Source organism: Monodelphis domestica, chromosome 7 (genome assembly GCF_027887165.1).
Source record: "Monodelphis domestica isolate mMonDom1 chromosome 7, mMonDom1.pri, whole genome shotgun sequence".
NCBI classification, from domain to species: domain Eukaryota; kingdom Metazoa; phylum Chordata; class Mammalia; order Didelphimorphia; family Didelphidae; genus Monodelphis; species Monodelphis domestica.
The window spans coordinates 211,080,583-211,098,592 of NC_077233.1; the positions used below are offsets into that span (position 1 = coordinate 211,080,583).

Here is an 18,010-nt window from a genome sequence, read left to right on the forward strand (position 1 = left end):
ATCAACAGGTACGATACCGGTGCTATGATTCTAACCATACCTCTGTCACAGGGGCATGCTGCTACCCATGGCTAAAAACTCTTTAAACTAGGTCAGTTCCCTCATCTATTCTATAGCTATTAAATATATATCTCACACACACAGACACACACGTGCTTGCAATAGCCAAGATTATATATATATATATATATATATATAAACTTTCTGGAGGGCAACTGGGTCACTCAGTGGAGGCCTAGGCCCAGAGATGGGAAGTTCTGGGTTCAAATCTGGCCTCAGACACTTCCTAGCTGTGTGACCTTGGGCAAGTCACTTAATCCCCATTGCCTAGCCCTGACCACTCTTCTGCTTTAGAACCCATACACAGCATTGATTCTAAGACTAAAAGTTAAGGGTTAAAAACAAAAAAGGCCTTTGGGATACCTTGTATACGGATAAAGTTTGGGTTTAAATAAAAGAGGCCACATAGTACAGCAGAAGTAACACTAGATTTAAAGGATCTGGGTTCAAATGTCACTTCTATGACTTCCTTAATCCCTCAGGCAAGGTACAACCTTCTTGGGCCTCAGTTTCCTCATCTGTAAAATGAGAAGAATCTGAACCAGATGGCTTTTAAAGTCTCTTCCAGGGAGGACCATCTGGCTAATGAAGATATTATTCCTGACCAAAATGATCCTTGGATTCCAAGAGTCAGTTGACAAAAAGGAAGGGGGTAGCCCAGCACTATTGGGTGCATTTCCTACCCAACTGTACTCCTTTGGACCCCCCTCTGCAGTCATGACCCTCCAAGAACCTCAGCATCAGAAATGGCATCATCCTGCAAACTGTGCCCCTGTCTGGAGGGTGGAGGAATGAGCTCTCCTCAAAACCTCCACTTAAGGAGAAAGAATTGGCCAACCAATTCATCATTTCTCACCTGGCTACATTACTTTGGACTTATGGCACCCCCATCCCTTAGTACACAGGAGGCACTTAATAAATGTTTATTGGCTGACTAGTAAAAACATTTATCAGTTCATTTGAGGAAGGTTGAATAGAGTAGGGTAGAGAATAAATTTAGGAGGAACAAATGCAAGCTTTTTAGTTGTTACTAGTACATACAAAAGACTCCTGGTCGGAAGGATGAAAGGGATGATGAGTTTTGGAACAGATCAAACCTGTCGACAATGAAAGGATTTCAACTACCCTGACATCTTCTGAAGATCTTTTCTGGCCAAAAGCAGATGAGCAAAGAAATCCCTTTTGCTTCAATAAGTTAGAAAACAAGTAAAAACAATAAGGATCCTTTTTATTTCAGACCAGATTCTAACAAGCTGCATCTTTTATTTTATTTTTAAACCCTCACCTTCCATCTTGGAATCAATACTGTGTATTGATTGGCTCCAAGGCAGAAGAATGGTAAGGGCTAGGCAGTGGGGGTCAAGTGACTTGCCCAGGGTTACACAACTGGGAAATGACTGAGGGCAAATTTGAACCCAGGACCTCCCATCTCTGGGCCTGGCTCTGAATTCACTAAGCAACCCAGCTGCCCATAGCTGCATCTTTTAAAGAAAGTGGCTGTTCCTGCCCTAGCAAATAGAAAACTAGTTGTAGAATGATTCTCCTACAATTTCAGGAGAATAGATTTCAAAGTATTAAGAGGAAAGATAGAGTGGTTCTATTCCTCTAGAGAACTGATGATAAAGGGAGAAGGAGATCAGTCAAAAGCTATTCCTATAAGGGGGGAAAGTGATCTAAAGTGATCTATGTAGTTGAGCAGGGTAGCATAGATTCCAATCCCTGCCTTCTAGGTGGCGGAGGCTGCTGGATAGCTGGAGCTGGGAAGTTCTGAACTTTTTTGGCTAAGCCAATCAAGTCTGTACTAAGCCTGGTGCCAAAATGGGAGCAGAGAGGAAAGAGAACAACCAGTCTCAAAGAGAGATAGGCAGAAAAAGAGAGATGGGGGGAGAAGGAAGGTGGGAGAGAGACAGAGGGAGAGGAGAGAGGGAAAAAGGTGCGAGAAAGAGATAGATAGTAAGAGAACAGAAGGATAAGTAATTGATAATTGGTTTTGTTTTTTTTTTTTTTTCAGATGAATAAGGTGAGAACAGCTAGGTGGCTCAGTAGCTAGAAAGTCAGGCCCAAAGAGAGGGGAGGAGGTCTTGGGTTCAAATTTGACCTCAGACACTTCCTAGCTGGGTGATCCTGGGCAAATCACTTAACCCCATTGCCTAGCCCCTACTGCCCTTTTGCTTAGAATCAATATATGGTATTAATTCTAAGACTGAAGGTGAGTGCTTTTTAAAAAAAAAAAAGGTCTATTAATAGGGATCAGAAGAATTATCATCAGTAGTGGAGCTGGAAAGACAGTAAGTATAGGAAGAAATACTAGCTGTAGACTCAAGAGAGAACCTGGGTCTGTATCCTCGCCCATTCGAGCGCCTCTTGGTCTTTAAAGGAGATTACTAATGACCTCTACCTTCCAGAGCTGTGCTGAGGATCAGATGGTAATCTATGCTAAGTGCTTAGTAAGCCTGAGATTTTATATATCCATCCATCATTATTACAAAGCTCAGAGTGAATGAACCAGAGTTGGCAATGACTACGAATGCCAATAAAGAGGATAAACCCTGAGCAAGAAGATCCAAGACAAGGTGAAGGGAAACGGATGGGTCAATGACGATGGACAAGAAGCAGAGCTACTCCATTCTGACTACACTCTTGGGACTGGCAAGGCTCCCAGGGAGAAGGGAAAAGACGTGTTTGTAAAGAGATCCACAAAAATGGCTAGTGGGAATTTGAGACCCAATGGTAAGAGACAGTCTTGTTCCCTCAATCAGTTCAAGTAACCCCAAACTACCTCCTAAGGGCACCAGGAGTTCAGGGATGTGATTGATGGTTATGACCTTAAAAAAACTCTCAAAGGAAAGAAGTTCTGAATTTATCTTTTAAAGAAAGAGAGCTGAATCATTCCATTTTTGATGAGCTTCACTTGGGCCCTACCAAAAATCTAGAACATTTTAAGAAGCATTTAGATCACTTAGATGGAAGTAGCTAATGGCTCAGTGGATGGAGCACTGGGCCAGGAGTGAGGAAGATCTGAGTTCAAATCCAGCCACAGACACGGTCTAGTTGTGAGACCCTGGGCAAGTCACTTAACCTCTAAACAAAAGGATCTACCGGAGAAGGAAATAGCAAACCACTCCAGTATCTTTGACAAGAAAATCCTGTGATCTTTGTTTCCAATGAATAATGTTTGAAAATGACCAAATAAAATAATGTTTAAAAGGGGGAAAAAAAAGAAGAAAATCCTATGGATAGGTATGGTCCAATGGGAAGAGTTGGACACGACTGATCAACGACAATCATTTAGAATGGGAAGCATGGTTCATTGAGCATGCATCAGTTCTTCCAAATAGGTCATGCCAACCTCTCCTTATTTAACTTGCATTGACAGGATTACTAGGTCTATAATGAGGAGAATGCCATAGACGTGGGATACTTACATAGCAGCAAGGCAAAAATCGGGCTATGGCTGGGGAATCCCATTTCTCTACAAAATGCAGTCATGCTGCCCTATTTCCCAAATGGCCTTGCTTCTGCCAGATGGCTGTGCATCAACTTAGAAAAAAAGGTTTTTAAATATTTGCCTTTGCATTACCTTCTTTTCTGAATTCTCTCTCCCTTGAGAAAGTATCTCTTATAAAAGTTGGGGAGGAAAAAAGTTCAAGAAAGATAACTTAAGTCTAGCAGAATTATATGAATGTTTTTCAAAAATTAGTTTTGATTTCATTCTTCTAGCAATTATTTCCAGATATACGTCTCTCCCTGCCCTCTTTCAAAGAATCCATTCATGAAAGAGAAACAGGAAGCAGCCAGGTGGCTCAGTGGATAGACCTCCAGTCTGGCCTGGAGTCAGGAGGACCTGGGTTCAAATTTGACCTTAGACTCTTCTCAACTGTGTGAGCCTGGGCAAACCACTTAACTTTGATTGCTTAATCCTTGCCTCTTTTCTGTCTTAGAATTAATACTAGGGCAGAAGGTAAGAGTTAAAAAGAAAAAGAAAGAAAAAAAAGACAGTTAAGCAAAGCATAACCAACCAACATACTGACCTTGTCTAAGGATGTATGCAACATTTTGTATCCATAGTTCCTGGAAAGAACTTCTTCCCCATCTCTTCTTGGGGCCACAACAGGTCATTATAGCTACCCAGCATAAAGCAACTTTTTTTTAACCCTTACTTTCTGATCAATGCCATATATTGGTTCCAAGGCAGAAGAGCAACAAGGGCTAGGAAATGGGGAAGGGAGGGGGGTTAAGTGACTTACCCAGGGTGACACAGCTAGGAAGTGCCTGAGGTCAGATTTGAACCTGGGACCTCTCATCTCTAGGCCTGGCTCTCAATCCACTGAGCCACTCAGCTTCACCCCCTAGAGCAACCTTTTTCAATGCTATCCCTAAGACTAGAACAACCCACCACCTATAAAAGCTCTCTCACACTCCCAGAAGCCTCTTCTGTTAACTCAGGCTAGGTGAGAAATAAGTTCCCCTTCTGCCTTCTGGCAGTTAAATGACTCAGTGGAGAGAGAGCCCTGGGTCTGAATTCAGGAATCTTCCTGGGTTCAAATCTGGCCTCAAGACACTAACTAGCTGTATGACCTTAGACAAATCAATTAATCTTTGTTTTCCTCAGTTTCCTCATCTGTAAAATAAAAGCTGGAGAAGGAAATGGCAAATCACTCCGGTATATTTGCCAAGATAACCCCAAAAGGGGTCATGAGAAGTTGGACACAATTTAAATGACTAAACAGCTGCCTTTGCAGCTGTTGTATCATCTGTATTAATCTGTGGCCTCAGTGGAATTATCTAACTGCATTTAAGCAGCACTCAGGTGCTGTGCCATCCTAAAGGAATCATCCTTTCCTTTCCTTTCCTCTTCCAAAATATACCAAGCCAGTGCCTAGCACACACAGAACAAGCATTTATACAGCACCCACTATGTGCCAGACACAGTGCTAAGCACTTTACAAATGCTGTCCTATTTTAATCCTCAAAACAACCCTTTAAGGTAAGTGTGGTTTATCTTAGAGTTAAAAAAACTGAGGCAAACAGGTTATGGTTTTTTCTAGTAAGCTAGATTGGAACTCAGATCTCCTGACTTTCAGACCCCCTGAACTTTATCCATTTTGTCACCTAAATACTTAAATAACGGTTCCTACATTCAGGTACTTTTTGATTTCAGGGTGAAGAAGTGAATTTTGGCCATCTGCCCCCCCCACACACACACCCCCATCCCCCTCTGCAGGCCTCTGAGACCCTGGAAACTGGCCTCTGTCTACCCTTTGACCAATGGCCTCTGTCTGTTTGCAGAAAAAGTAAGGAGAGGACAGATAAGACATTGTGAATGGTGCCAGCTTGCCGTGCCGTGAACACTGCAGGGAATGGGAGGGTGGTTGGTGGGAGAGCTGCTATGCGGTGAAGTCATTCTCAATCAGTTACAGACATGGCGTTTTCCATCTAAGCCCCTTGCAGCTGCTGGCAGGTTTGCCTATCCTAGGAGATGGGGGGCTCTCACTGGGAAACTTTTGCAAAACTCGGGTCTCTGGTAATCTAAACCTATCCCCTTCTGAAACGGCAATGTAGCCAAGAGTCCTTCTTAAACTAGCTGTGTGAAACGCTTAGAGTCAAGACGTTTAATTAGATATTCTCACCCAGGGTAAGTGGGTTCTGGCCAAGTCAAACAAACAGAGACACTTCCAGAGAGCTTTCCATGAGCTCATGGCATGGCTTTACTAAATTGCTTAAACTCATTCTCATTCATTCCCTCTTCTCTTCCTTCACCTTCTCCTTCTCCTCCTCCTTCCTCTCTCTCTCTCTCTGTCTTTGTCTGTCTGTCTGTCTGTCTGTCTGTCTGTCTGTCTGTCTGTCTCTCTCTCTCTCTCTCTCCCTCCCTCTCTCTCTCCCTCAACAAGTTTCATCTCCTCTGGTCAATGCCGAAGATCCAAAAGGGGCTTGTTCACATCTGGGAGCCTTTGTTTCTGGTAGAACTGCCAACTCATAATTGCTATGACCCAAGGAATGCAGAACTGGTTCCCTTGTTGGGGGATGAGATGGGGGAGGGGGCTGACATAACCAATGAATGAACCAAAAAAATGGGTACCCCACCATGTATGCACACACACACACACACACACACAAAGTAAGACTAATGGGAATCATCTAGGAGATCCAAATCAACCCCATCTATGCCAAAAGATCTTACTATTCCAACTGAGACCTTTTAGAGAAAAAGTCTGGGAATGGAGAATGAAGAATTTAGCCCATCTGCTCCAACACATACTCTAGATGCCGTCCAAACATGTGACTTTGCCTAGGAACTAGACCACCATGAACTCCCAGGTAATGAGAACCACCTCCATCCTAGCCTAGCCATAAGGTTGGAAACATCTGACCAAGAATGTGCTCCTGGACTTTTGGGTAGTTGAAATTAAGGATAAAACAAACCAGAAGGTCTACTGAGTCAGAGAGGCACTGTCTGGTGAGGTAGATGGCAAAGAACTAAGTGTCTGAATCAAGTGGATGGATGAATTTTCATCACAAATGTATAACTGTCATAAATTCAAAATTTTAAAAATGTTTTTCCTTGTTTGAGAGTAATTTAAGCACAAGAAACTCGCTAACTCCCTAAATGAAGGAAGCGAACTGTTTGGAGAAGGCACCATGGGGAAGCCTGCAGAAACTATACACTGTATCAAGAGATACTGAGTGAACTTTGGGATGTAGTGAATTGAACTGAAGGGGGTTGAACACATTTATTTTGATTGTAAGCTTTTAGGCCAAAGGGGACTGCCCCCTAATTGGCTCATTGTCAATGCACTTTCCTGTCATTGTTTTTATTCTCTCTCTTTTATTTTCTTCATATCTCCAATTATTGTCATTTCCCATTAGATAGTGCAATATTGTATGTACTTTTTATAAGAGATATAAGCTGGTTATTTGTAATGATTCATTGGGAAGACTACACATGTAAATCTGGGAGATTTCAACATGCTTGTCTCCCAGTAGAATCACAGGGGGGATTGTGATGATAGAAACCACCCCCTAAGTTTGTCCTACAAAGGATAGGTGTAGGACAGAGTCTCTCTACCTCTCCAGGTGGTTGGTGTTTGAGGGCTTTGTGGGCTAAGGAGCTTGGAAGCCTTGGGGATTTGGGGGGGATGGGTGGGAGAGGGGCATCTCACTGTATGGTTCTTGGTGGCTTTTCTTTGGTAAACATAGGGTGGTGAGGAAGCCTGCCCACTGCCCTTGTGCAGCTTTCCTTAGGCAGTTTTTGCTGCCATTGTCAAGGGGCTTTCTGTCCTTGTTATTTCAAAATTGTTCCAACAGAGTGGAGTGAAAACTCTGAGCTCCAGAATTAGGGACTAACTAATTGACTTAAGGAGAGTAAAAATTAGGCAATTTGGAGAAGATTGAGGGTAATCATCAAAACCTTTGTAGTTTGCCAAATGTAATAAATGAAAGTAAAATTATTAAATGTAATATTAATAAAATATTGAGATCACCATTATAAAATAAATTCTCAAGTCAGGAGTCTCCCAACAATGTAATTTTAATTAAAAAAATGGAAACATATGAAAAAAGGGAAATGTAGAAAGGGAGCAGAAAATCTCATCTATTTGGAAAACTTCCCTGAGTTGAAATCTGAAGTTGTTTAGCCTGCAAAGCCCTCCAGGGCCAACCTGGAGAGGAGACTCTGCCCTAGACCTTTTATCCTCCATGCCCATGGGCAGGCAAAAATGGGGTGCCAGGTAGGACAAACTTAGGGAGTGGTTTCTATTATCACACAAGAGAATTACCAGTTGTAAGTCACTGGGACACAAATGACCTCTGTGCCTCAAATTTACTCTTCTACGAATGGGGGGCTGGAGAGAAAAAGGCTGGTCTGTCCTTGGTGGGCTCTAAGATTCCTTGTAGCTCTAAATCTATGATCCTATGGATTTGACAGAATAGAGCAAGCCAAGAAGAAAAGCTTCATATTTAGGTCTTCTGGTCTACCTGCCCTACATTTCACCACCAGTGGGGTCTATTTGGCTCTCATATCCAATGGAGGTTCTTGCAAAGACAATATTGCTCACCAGACTACTTAAAGAAAAAGCCTGTTGGCCTCTCTTTTACAGCCTTCTGTAAGGTAGTAGGAAAAACAAACAAACAAACTTTCTACTAATTGCCCAACAATCACCACTCATTTAAGGAGAATGCCTATTTGGCAAGGCTATTTCTAAAAGGGCTTGATCACAGATATTCATGTGGTTTAACTTAAGTCGTCCATTGGGCTATAGGCCAGCTGGGAAGGGTTCCCCAGCCCTGGGCAGACAGAACAGAGCACATGCCATACAGATGGGTAAATCCTGCCAAATGAGCTTTTTGTGAGAGGACCATCATGCAGATCTCATCACTACAGAAACCTTGGTCAAACAGATTCATCCTTGTAACCTGGACTATTTGGCCACTCACTTATTCCACATGGACGCACTGGAGCACTCAGTATCGCTAAGCACTGGGCTAGGGCCTGGGGGTCCCAAAGACAAAAATGAAAAGAGTTCCTGCTCTCGAGAAGTTTACATCCTGCTAGGAGTTAGGACACTGACTCAGGCAAGTTTGTTTCCAGCACGTTAGTGTTGTCTGACTCTTCCTGACTCCATTTGAGGTTTTCTTGGCAGAGATATTGGAGTGGCTGGTCATTTCCTTCTCCGGCTCTTTTTTTTTTAACCCTTCTGTCTTATAATCAATCCTAAGTACTGGTTCCAAGGCAGAATTGTAGTCAGGGCTTAGACAACAGGGATTAAGTGACTTGCTCAGGGTCTCTCAGCTGGGAAGTTCTCCAGCTCATTTTATGGATGAGGGAGGAATTTGAGGCAAATAGTAAGCATCTGAGGCTGGATTTGAATTCAGGTTTTCCTGACTCCAGGCTCTTTGTTTCATCCATTGTACCACTTAGCTGCCCTTCAGAAAAGTTTCATGTAATGTAAATTTAGGGGCAGCTAAGTGACAGAATAGATAGAAAGCCAGAACTACAGTTGAGAGGACTTGGGTTCAAATGTAGCCTCATATACTTCCTAGCTGTATGACCCTGGGCAAGTCACTTAACCCAATAACCTAGACCTTACTGCTCTTCTGCCTTAGAACCTGAAACACTAAGACAGAAAAGGGTGTTTTTGTTTTGTTTTTTTAAGTAAATTTAGAAGAGGGAAAGGTTGAAAATCAGAAAAGATTTTCCATTCAAGGAGACCACCTGAATTCTGTTTTAGATTCTAACAGGATGAGGTGAGGAAGAAAACCCTGAAGTAGGAAAGGGTATGATCTAAAGCTATACACAGGCCAGGTTGAAAAGTTTGTATTTTATCTCAGCGGTATGGGGAGGATTTGTGATTTGGAAGGATTATTTGGGGATTTGCTCCATGATAAACTTGTCTACCTTCTTTAGATTCATCATAACCATGTCTGATCTGTATTCCCCCATGTACAGTCAATCCCAAAAGATAAGTGAAAACAAGACAGTCTATGTGATAAAGTGAAAGAAAAAAATGCAGGAAAAAAACAAAACCAGGACCCAGGCTCAAATTCCAATTCAGCCACTTAGTATAAAATAGGATTTGGTCTGGAAGGGACCTCAGGCCACTTCTAGGACAAGCCAGAACCAGATTTTGAGCAGAAATAGACCTTCAATCATCTAGTCTAACCTTCTCATTGTTCAGATGAGGAAATTGAAGTTCAGTCAAGGCATAGTGGCCTGAGTGCTAGATTAGGCATTGGGCAGACCAGGGTTCTAGTCTTAACTATGTAATCAATAACAGGTGATGATTTCTCTGGACCTCAGTTTCCTCATCTGCAGAACAGGTAGAACCCCACAGTGCCAGTCTCACAGGGTAACTGAGGATACAATAAGAAAAGTTATGAAAAATGCTTCATAAAATTTTTAAGTTCTGCCTGTTATTTATTTACTAGTCCCAAGCCCAAATTCACATATTTGGGGGTTAGACCAAATAGCCTAACCCTTTCTGGCTCTAAATCTAGGAAAAGCTTCTAATTTACCGTGTGACCCTTTGTACGTCATTTAGACTATTGGGGGTCTCCATTTCCTCACTCATAAAATGAAGTTTCGTCAAGGAAATCTTTAAGATATTTTCTAGCTGGGGACAGCTAGGTGGCTCCATGAAGTGAGCCTCAAGATGGGAGGTCTTGGGTTTAAATATGGTCTCAGATACTTCCTAGATGTATGATCCTGAGCAAGTCACTTAACCCCTCATTGCCTTAGCCCTTACCACTCCTGTCTATTGATTCTTATACAGAAAGTAAGGGTTAGAGAGAAAGAGAGAGAGAGAGAGAGAGAGAGAGAGAGAGAGAGAGAGAGAGAGAGAGAGAGAGAGTGTGTGAGTGTGTTTTCTAGCCCTAAAAATCTACGGTTCTGGAATATAGGTCAGAGGAAAAGTTCTCATTGATCCCCATCTCTTTTCAGTGATAAAGAACTTGCAAGGTACATTGTTAAGTAAATGACCAGAGGGCAGAGGGCAAAGGTGCAATTGCACTCCTCTGGGATGTCCCTTTCTGGGGCAAGCACAATGGGAGGGGAGGAATTATTCCAGTTGCTGCAGTCCTACAAAAGTTCTCATGGGAGCCAGGAGGACACCCCCTTCCACCCCAAATTTAAGATTAGTTTCAGCACCATCTGGATTTCCCCACCAACTGTGCTCATTTTCCAGAGAGCAGAGCTCAGGGTATCTGGCAATGGAGACCACGGATCAAATGTTCTTAGGACTGGAACCCTGGACCTAAGTATTTAATCCATGCTAAGACATGGGACCCTCCTGCCCCTGTGCCCCCCTACCTCCATCCCCAACCCCACCCCTGAAGTCTGCAAACAGCAGTATTTGATCTGGGGCTCCAAACTGAGGGCAGCAACTGGAGAATCCGTAAAGCCCTGTGGTTTCCTGTCTGACTTCCTCCCTGCATTAGGTGAAAGGGAAACAACTCTCTTGAGAAGAGATAGATAAACTGGCACCATTTGGTATTAAAATCCCTAATTAAGAAACTAGCGTTACTATAGAAACAGGTTTTCTTCCCCTCTATATAAAAAAAAAATTGTGGTTCAGACAATCCCTGAGATTGTGTGAGGCTTCTTCACACCTTAAATTACAATCCAGACAGGCGGCAGGGTCACAGATGATCATAGGAGGAAGACAAAAGGAAGGCTATTCATTTTATGAAGAGATGGCAAGAAGATTCTCCCCCAGGGCAAAGAGGTCTACACCAGACTCACAATGAAGGCAAGATCATCCATACACCCAGAAGTCTAGTCTATGAATATCTCCATTAAAAAATTTTTTTTCTTTCCAATAAAAAAACAAAACCCCCAAGGTTAACCCCAGAGTTGGGTTACATGGACTCAGAGGAAAGGAATGTAATAAAAAACTTCATTCCAGCAGAGGAAGGATTCAAAGGGGGCTGAAACAGAGACTAAATGGGAGGTACCATGGGGCCCAAGTGGTGGAAATTAAGACACGCTGCCCAGTAAAGCTACATTAGCAGAATTCAGAATGTTCTAGCCCATGAAACAAATGGAGGAAGGGAGGAAGGGAGGAAGGGGTGGGGGGGATAAAAAGCTTGCTGCCCTTCCCCTCCCAATTCCGCCCCCCCAGCCAAACTCTGGCTGGCAGATGGCATTACCACTGTGGATGCCTGCAGGAGGCCAGCTCTGCATCCTCCTCCTTAGAAGTGAAGCCTGGTACTTCAGGGGGTGCCTGTCTCATTCCCCTGCAGGGACACCCAGCAAGCAACATGTGGGGAGATGTAGCAAGATGTTGGGATCTTGAATTCATTACTGAGGAATAACAAGAGCTCTAAGATTCCCACCATCTTGGCATCCCTTCTCTGCCCCAAGTACCATTGGAGGCTTTCATTGCAATATTTCAATTGTCTGAATTGCTTTGTTCTCGCGGGTGCTGCTGATGTGCAGGCTCCTTTTGAGCACCCTGCTGATGGTGGGAGAATCTAGCCAGCCAGCTGGATGGCTACATGGGAGACCCCTGACCCTCGATCTCCCCCAGGGCTTCCCTCCACATACACTATTAGTCACTGAATCAGGAACCTTTAAGCAGATGACCTTCATCGGGTCAAAGTGGTAGGAACACAATTTTCAGGCAACAGGTCCAGGGGAAGCCAGTCAGAATAGCAATCAATCAATAAATTTATTAAGCATCTCTTCAGGGCTATGCACTCTGGGTACAAGTGCAAAGAATCAAACAATTCCTGCTCTTAGAGCAGCTTGTTTTCATGGGAAGATAACAAGTGTATCTAAAAGTATATATGACACAAATGTAAAATTAATATATACAAAGTATTCAGTTGTTTTTTCAGTCATGCCCAACTCTTCATGAACCCATTTGTGGCTTTCTCAGCAAAGATACTGGAGTGGCTTGCTACTTCTTTCTCCAGCTCATTTTACAGATGAGGAAACTGAGGCAAACAGGGTTAAGTGGCTTGCCCAGGGTCACATAGGTAGGAAGTGTGTGAGACCAGATTTGAACTGAGGAAGATGCCTTCCTGACTCTTGGCCTGGTGGCACTCTATTGACCGCACCACATTAAATTCAAGATTATTTGGGAGGAGGAATTAGGCAAGACTTTGCAGAATATGGTGCTTGTGCTATATCCTGAAGGAAGAGAGGGAGTGTATGAGGCAGCACATGGCAGACATGGGGGACAGCTAATGCAAAGGCATAGGGTGGCATGTTCTGTGTGAGGCACGGAGATGGGGCCAATTTGGCTACTAAAAATAATCTATGAATGCCATTTGAAACCCGGGTACATAAAGCCAAGAGCAGCAATTCCCAATCTTGGGACCACAGAGAACTTGCTAGGGATCTGTCAATCAAAAAGGCAAACATATCTTCTCTAGTCTAAATGTCTCACTTATACGTTGCCACTTTCCATATGTAGGTGTGGTTGTGATTAATAAGCTATAAACACATTTAAAATCTTTATTGAATTCATGGTGATTTGATTACATAATATAGAGGTGTTCAAATTTGACACAAAACAGGGTGGTCACATTTGAAAGTCAGGAACCCCTGATTTAGAGGAAGACGGCACCCTGTAATGAACTTTGTATGATGTTTGTATGTTTGTATGATGATCCAAAAACACAGTGCCATGAATAAGGATTACCATAGCTACTTAATAGCTACCTTTTAGTCAAAAAAAGAAAAACTCTGTATATCAAAATATTCATAGTGGCCCTTTTCTTAGCAAAAGACTAGAAAGAGAACAGGTCCCCATTGGTTGCAGAGTGACCAAATAAACCGGTCACTCTACTAAGCCACAACTGGAAATCCAAAAACGAAGAGTGTCCCTGCTTTCCAGAAGCCTCCTTGGGGAAATCACATGCACACAAATATGTATAAACAAATTATATACAAGATAAATTTGGGAAATAATCGACAGAGTATGTGAAATGTAGAAGACTATTACTGAACCATTAGAAACAATAAAGAAGAAATTCAGAGAAGCTATAAATGAAGAAGATATATATGAACTGATTCACAAAAGCAGAACCAAAGCAACAATGAAAAGAATGCTTAAAGTCAAAATCGACATGTTTTGTTTTTTTCCCTAACCTTCTGTCTTAAGACTCATACTGTGTATTGACTCCAAGGTAGAAATGTGGTAAGGGGCAGGCAACAGTGAATAAATGACTTGCCCAGGGTCACACAGCTAGGAAGTGTCTGAGGCCAAATTTGAACCAAGGACCTCTTGTCTCTGGGCTTGGCTCTCAATCAAATTAGTCACCTAGCTGCCCCTCAACATGATTTTTAAATGATCAATTTTGGTCCCAGGGAGCAGAATTCCATATCTACCTCTATTTAGTACAATGGTGGGAGACTATGGTATATGCTTCCAAACTTAGTTGATGTGCTCTGTGTTTTTCTCCACCACAAGTAGGGTACATCAAAAAAACAGCTAATGTCAAAACAAAAGGCAGAAATATTTAAAAGCTCCTTTCCCCAATTAATCAACAAACAAGTGGTAAGCACCTACTATGTGCCAATGCAAAGCAGTATGATGGAATGAACCCAGGAATAAAAATCAGGCACCCTGGAATCTAAATGGATTGCTAAATAGCAATATGACATTGGACAAGTTGCTTATATTTTCTGAGCCTCAAAGTTTCTTCATTGTTCAAATCAGAGCTGGACTAAATTTAAACAGGGGTCTTTTGCAGCCCTGATGTCATAAGTCAAAGGCTCCTTCCTTTCATGCCTCAACCAAAACATTCATCTCTCTCTCTCATTAACACATGAGCCAAATTGTGCTGCTACTTGTGCTCCATCGTACATATGCCCTTCCCCTGTTCACCTAGGCTTACCTTTTCCCCTATCAATTAGCAATTACTAAATGGCTATTATATGGGATATAATAACAAAAGTGAACCAATAATCATTGCCCTCAAGGAGTTTCCATTCTGAGGAAGAAGAAACAGCCTGCCCATGTAAAAATATATACTGAACATGTGCAAAAATAAATAAGAGGTAATTTTCTGAAGAAGGGCTCTAGGAACTAGAAAGAATCAAGAAAAGATTTCTTGTAGGTGACTATATTGCTAACATTCTCTTCCTCCATTGTTGAATTCATATCCATTCTTTTAAATCTAACTCAAATGTCTCCCCTTTTGGGAAGTCTTCCCTGATTAATTCCCTCTTCCAAAAGAAGTCATCTTATTTTCCTATTGCACTTTAAACAAAACAAAACCCTGAGTGTCTGTCTTAGAATCAATACTAAATATTGGTTCCAAGGCAGAAGAGCAATACAGGCTAGGCAATGGGAGTTAAGTGACTTGCCCAGGGTCATACGGCTAGAAGTGTCTAAGGCCAGATTTCAACCCAGGACCTCTGTCCCTAGTCCTGGCTCACAATCTACTAAGCCACCTACTAGCTGCCTCCCTATAGCACTTTGTTTTCATAGTTTATTTACTATGTATTTATCTGTCCAAATATTTCTTCCTATGTGCCAAATTGCCATCTCTATTGGACTAAGTAATCTCCATGAAGGCAAGGACCATCTCATCTAAATTTTTTAATCTTCTAATGGAGTGCTTTGCTAAACACTGTAGCTTAATAAACTGATGATGTTCAATTCAATCCCAATATCTAGATAATGCAATGACTCTTGTGGCTCAAGGATATTTTCCCTTAATTCCTGAAAGAATGTCAGCAGTGGAAAGGCAGAATTGCCATTCAAACACCAGAAGCACAGATACTGCTTGATATTTTCCCTGGGCTGGCTTTCTTCTTCCTCCCATAATTGTGGGTATATCCTCTAGGGTCCCTCTTTTCTTTCCATCCTCTCTCCCTTAATTCAATTATCTCTTTTCTAAAGGACTCCCAGATCCACATAACCAATCCTGCTCTCTTTCCTCTGTATATTAACCCTTTCTAACTGGACTTCAATAGTGTATATATTTTTATAAAATGAACAATTTAAAATTTTGTTTGAGAAAAATTTCAGGAAAAGAAGCTTGCTAACTCCTTGAATCCAGAAAATGAACTGTTTGGAGAAAAATGCCTACAGAAACCTATAATGCATCTTGAAGATCCAGAATGAACTTTTGGTGTGCAACTGATTGAACTGAAAGGGGTTGAACACATTTATTTTGAATGTACACTCTTATGCCAAAGGGGACTGCCCCATAATTGGCTTTTTGTCAATGTACCTAGCAAACACTGGTTTTACTTTCTCTCTCTTCTATTTCCCTCTTATCTCTAACTATTATAGTTTCTTCTTAGAAGGTGCAATATAGTATGTACCTGTAGTTAGAAAATTTTTAAGGATACAAGATGATTATGTCAAATGATGAACTGGGAAGACTAGTCTCCCAAATGATCACAGGGGAGGTTGTGAGGATGGGATTAAATCCCCCCTGCCCATTTTTAGATTTAATCACCAGAAGCATATACATCCCACTTACATTTGAGAGGGGAAGGTCTGTGACCCACATGTGCAATAGTGGGTGTCGAATCAGAATCCTAAGCAAAGCTTTAGCTGTAATTGGTACATGTAACATGGAAGGAAGACACAGGAAGTGATGAAAAGGAATGTTTTTTTTTTTTAATGCCAAGAACTTCTTGTAAAGAGCTCTTTCACTTCAAATTTGATCTTGAAGGTGTTCCAGTGTGGGACCTCGGTCTGCTCTTGGATTTCTCCCTTTGAACTATCATGTGGATGAGTGAAAAAAGCTGACTCCTTTCCTGGATTTTCTGAAGGGCTTCCTGACTGAAGCCCTTGCTTTATTCATCTCTGGGGCCTTGGCTCAAGGCTGAGGACTAATTAGCCCTGCCTGAGTTGAGCTAGGGGTAGGAGCAAAATACTTAGTGTGTTTAGGTTAGATAGCCAGGCCTAGAGACGGGAGATCCTAGACTCAAATCTGGCCTCAGACACTTCCCAGCTGTGTGACCCTGGGCAAGTCACTTGAACCCCATTTACCTAGCCCTTACCACTCTTCTGTGTTGGAGCCAATACACAATACACAGTAAGGGTTAAAAAAAAAAATCACCCTAGTGCAAATACTAATAATAAGGAAATGGGTCTTGATCGATGGCACATGTTAAACCCAGTGGAATTGTGCATCATATATGGGGGAGGAGGGGAGGGGAGGGGAGGGGAGGAACATGAGTCTTGTAACCATGGAAAATTATTCTAAATCATTTAATTAAATAAAATTTTAAAAAATTAAATTAAATTTTTTAAAAATGCAATTCATTAACTTTTCCCTCCAACCTCCCCATCTTCCAATTTCCCCCCACGTCTGTTAAAGGCATAACTATCCTTCAAATCACTCAGGTCTAAAGTCAAAGAATGATCCCTTTTCTCTCCATAGTTCTCATCCCCTGTATCTAACTGGCTGCCAAGTTTTGTTGAGTCTATCTGTAATACACATCTCTTCACATTCATCCCCTTCTCCACACTCATAGGACTGCTCTCTCATTTATGGGCTTCCACTCCTCTTGCCCAGACTATTTCCATGTTCCCATTTGCTGTCTTGCCAAAGCAGTAGTCCTCAAGCACAGATCTGATCATGCTGATCATGCCAAGTCTCCTACTTTATAATCTCTAGCTGAATCCTAGTACTTCTTGTTTAGTCATTTAAGTTGTGTCAAACTCTTTGTGACCCATTTGGGGTTTTCTTGGCAAAGATACTGGAGTGATTTTCCATTTCCTTCTCCAGTTCATTTTACAGATGAAGAAACTGAAGCAAATGCAGTTAAGTGACTTGTCCCGGGTCAGACAGGGAGTGTCAACTGAGGCACTTTGTTGCCCCTGAGCCCCTACAACTGCCAATATCAAAATAAACTCTACTTGGCAAACAAATCGTCACAACCTGACTCCAACCTGTCCTTCCCAGCCTTGTTGTATATTATTTCCATACACAAACTCTTGAATGGCTTCCTGGCTCCTTATACATAATGCTGTGACATCTCTGTGACATCACATAAACTGCTGCCCCTGTCAGCAATGTCCTCTCGCCTCCCCTTCACTTCTTAAAATCTTGAGTTTCCTTCAAAGCTCAGCATCATTACCACCTTCTACATGAAGCCACTCAAATTACTTTGCATATGTACTTGTTGGCATAAATATCTCCCCAAGGGGAGGGAAAGAACATGATTCATGTAACTATGGAAAAATATTCTATATTAATTAATTAAATTAACTTTTAAATTGCTTACATTAGCTGCTATAATTAAAATAAAATAATTATCTGGGAAAAAATAAATAAATGTCTCCGTCTATAGAAATGCTTCTTGAAAGCAATTATTGTTTATTTTTGAATGCATATCTTCATCCTCTAGCATAATACTTGACATCTAATGAGGGTCTAATGATACTAAATGAATAAAAAATTCTGCTAATATCTGGTTATTCATTTTTCTTTAATAATTTGATGCCCAATTCAATCCAAATCTCTGAACTGAAAAAAAGGT

The 18,010-nt window shown here is 41.8% G+C and overlaps 1 protein-coding gene across 1 annotated transcript in view; it reads right to left on the reverse strand.

Annotated features, from left to right (window-relative positions):
- FSCN1 (fascin actin-bundling protein 1) overlaps positions 1 to 18,010 on the reverse strand; it is a 47,579-nt gene that overhangs the window by 13,631 nt on the left and 15,938 nt on the right. The gene's annotated exons all lie outside the window — the stretch shown is intronic.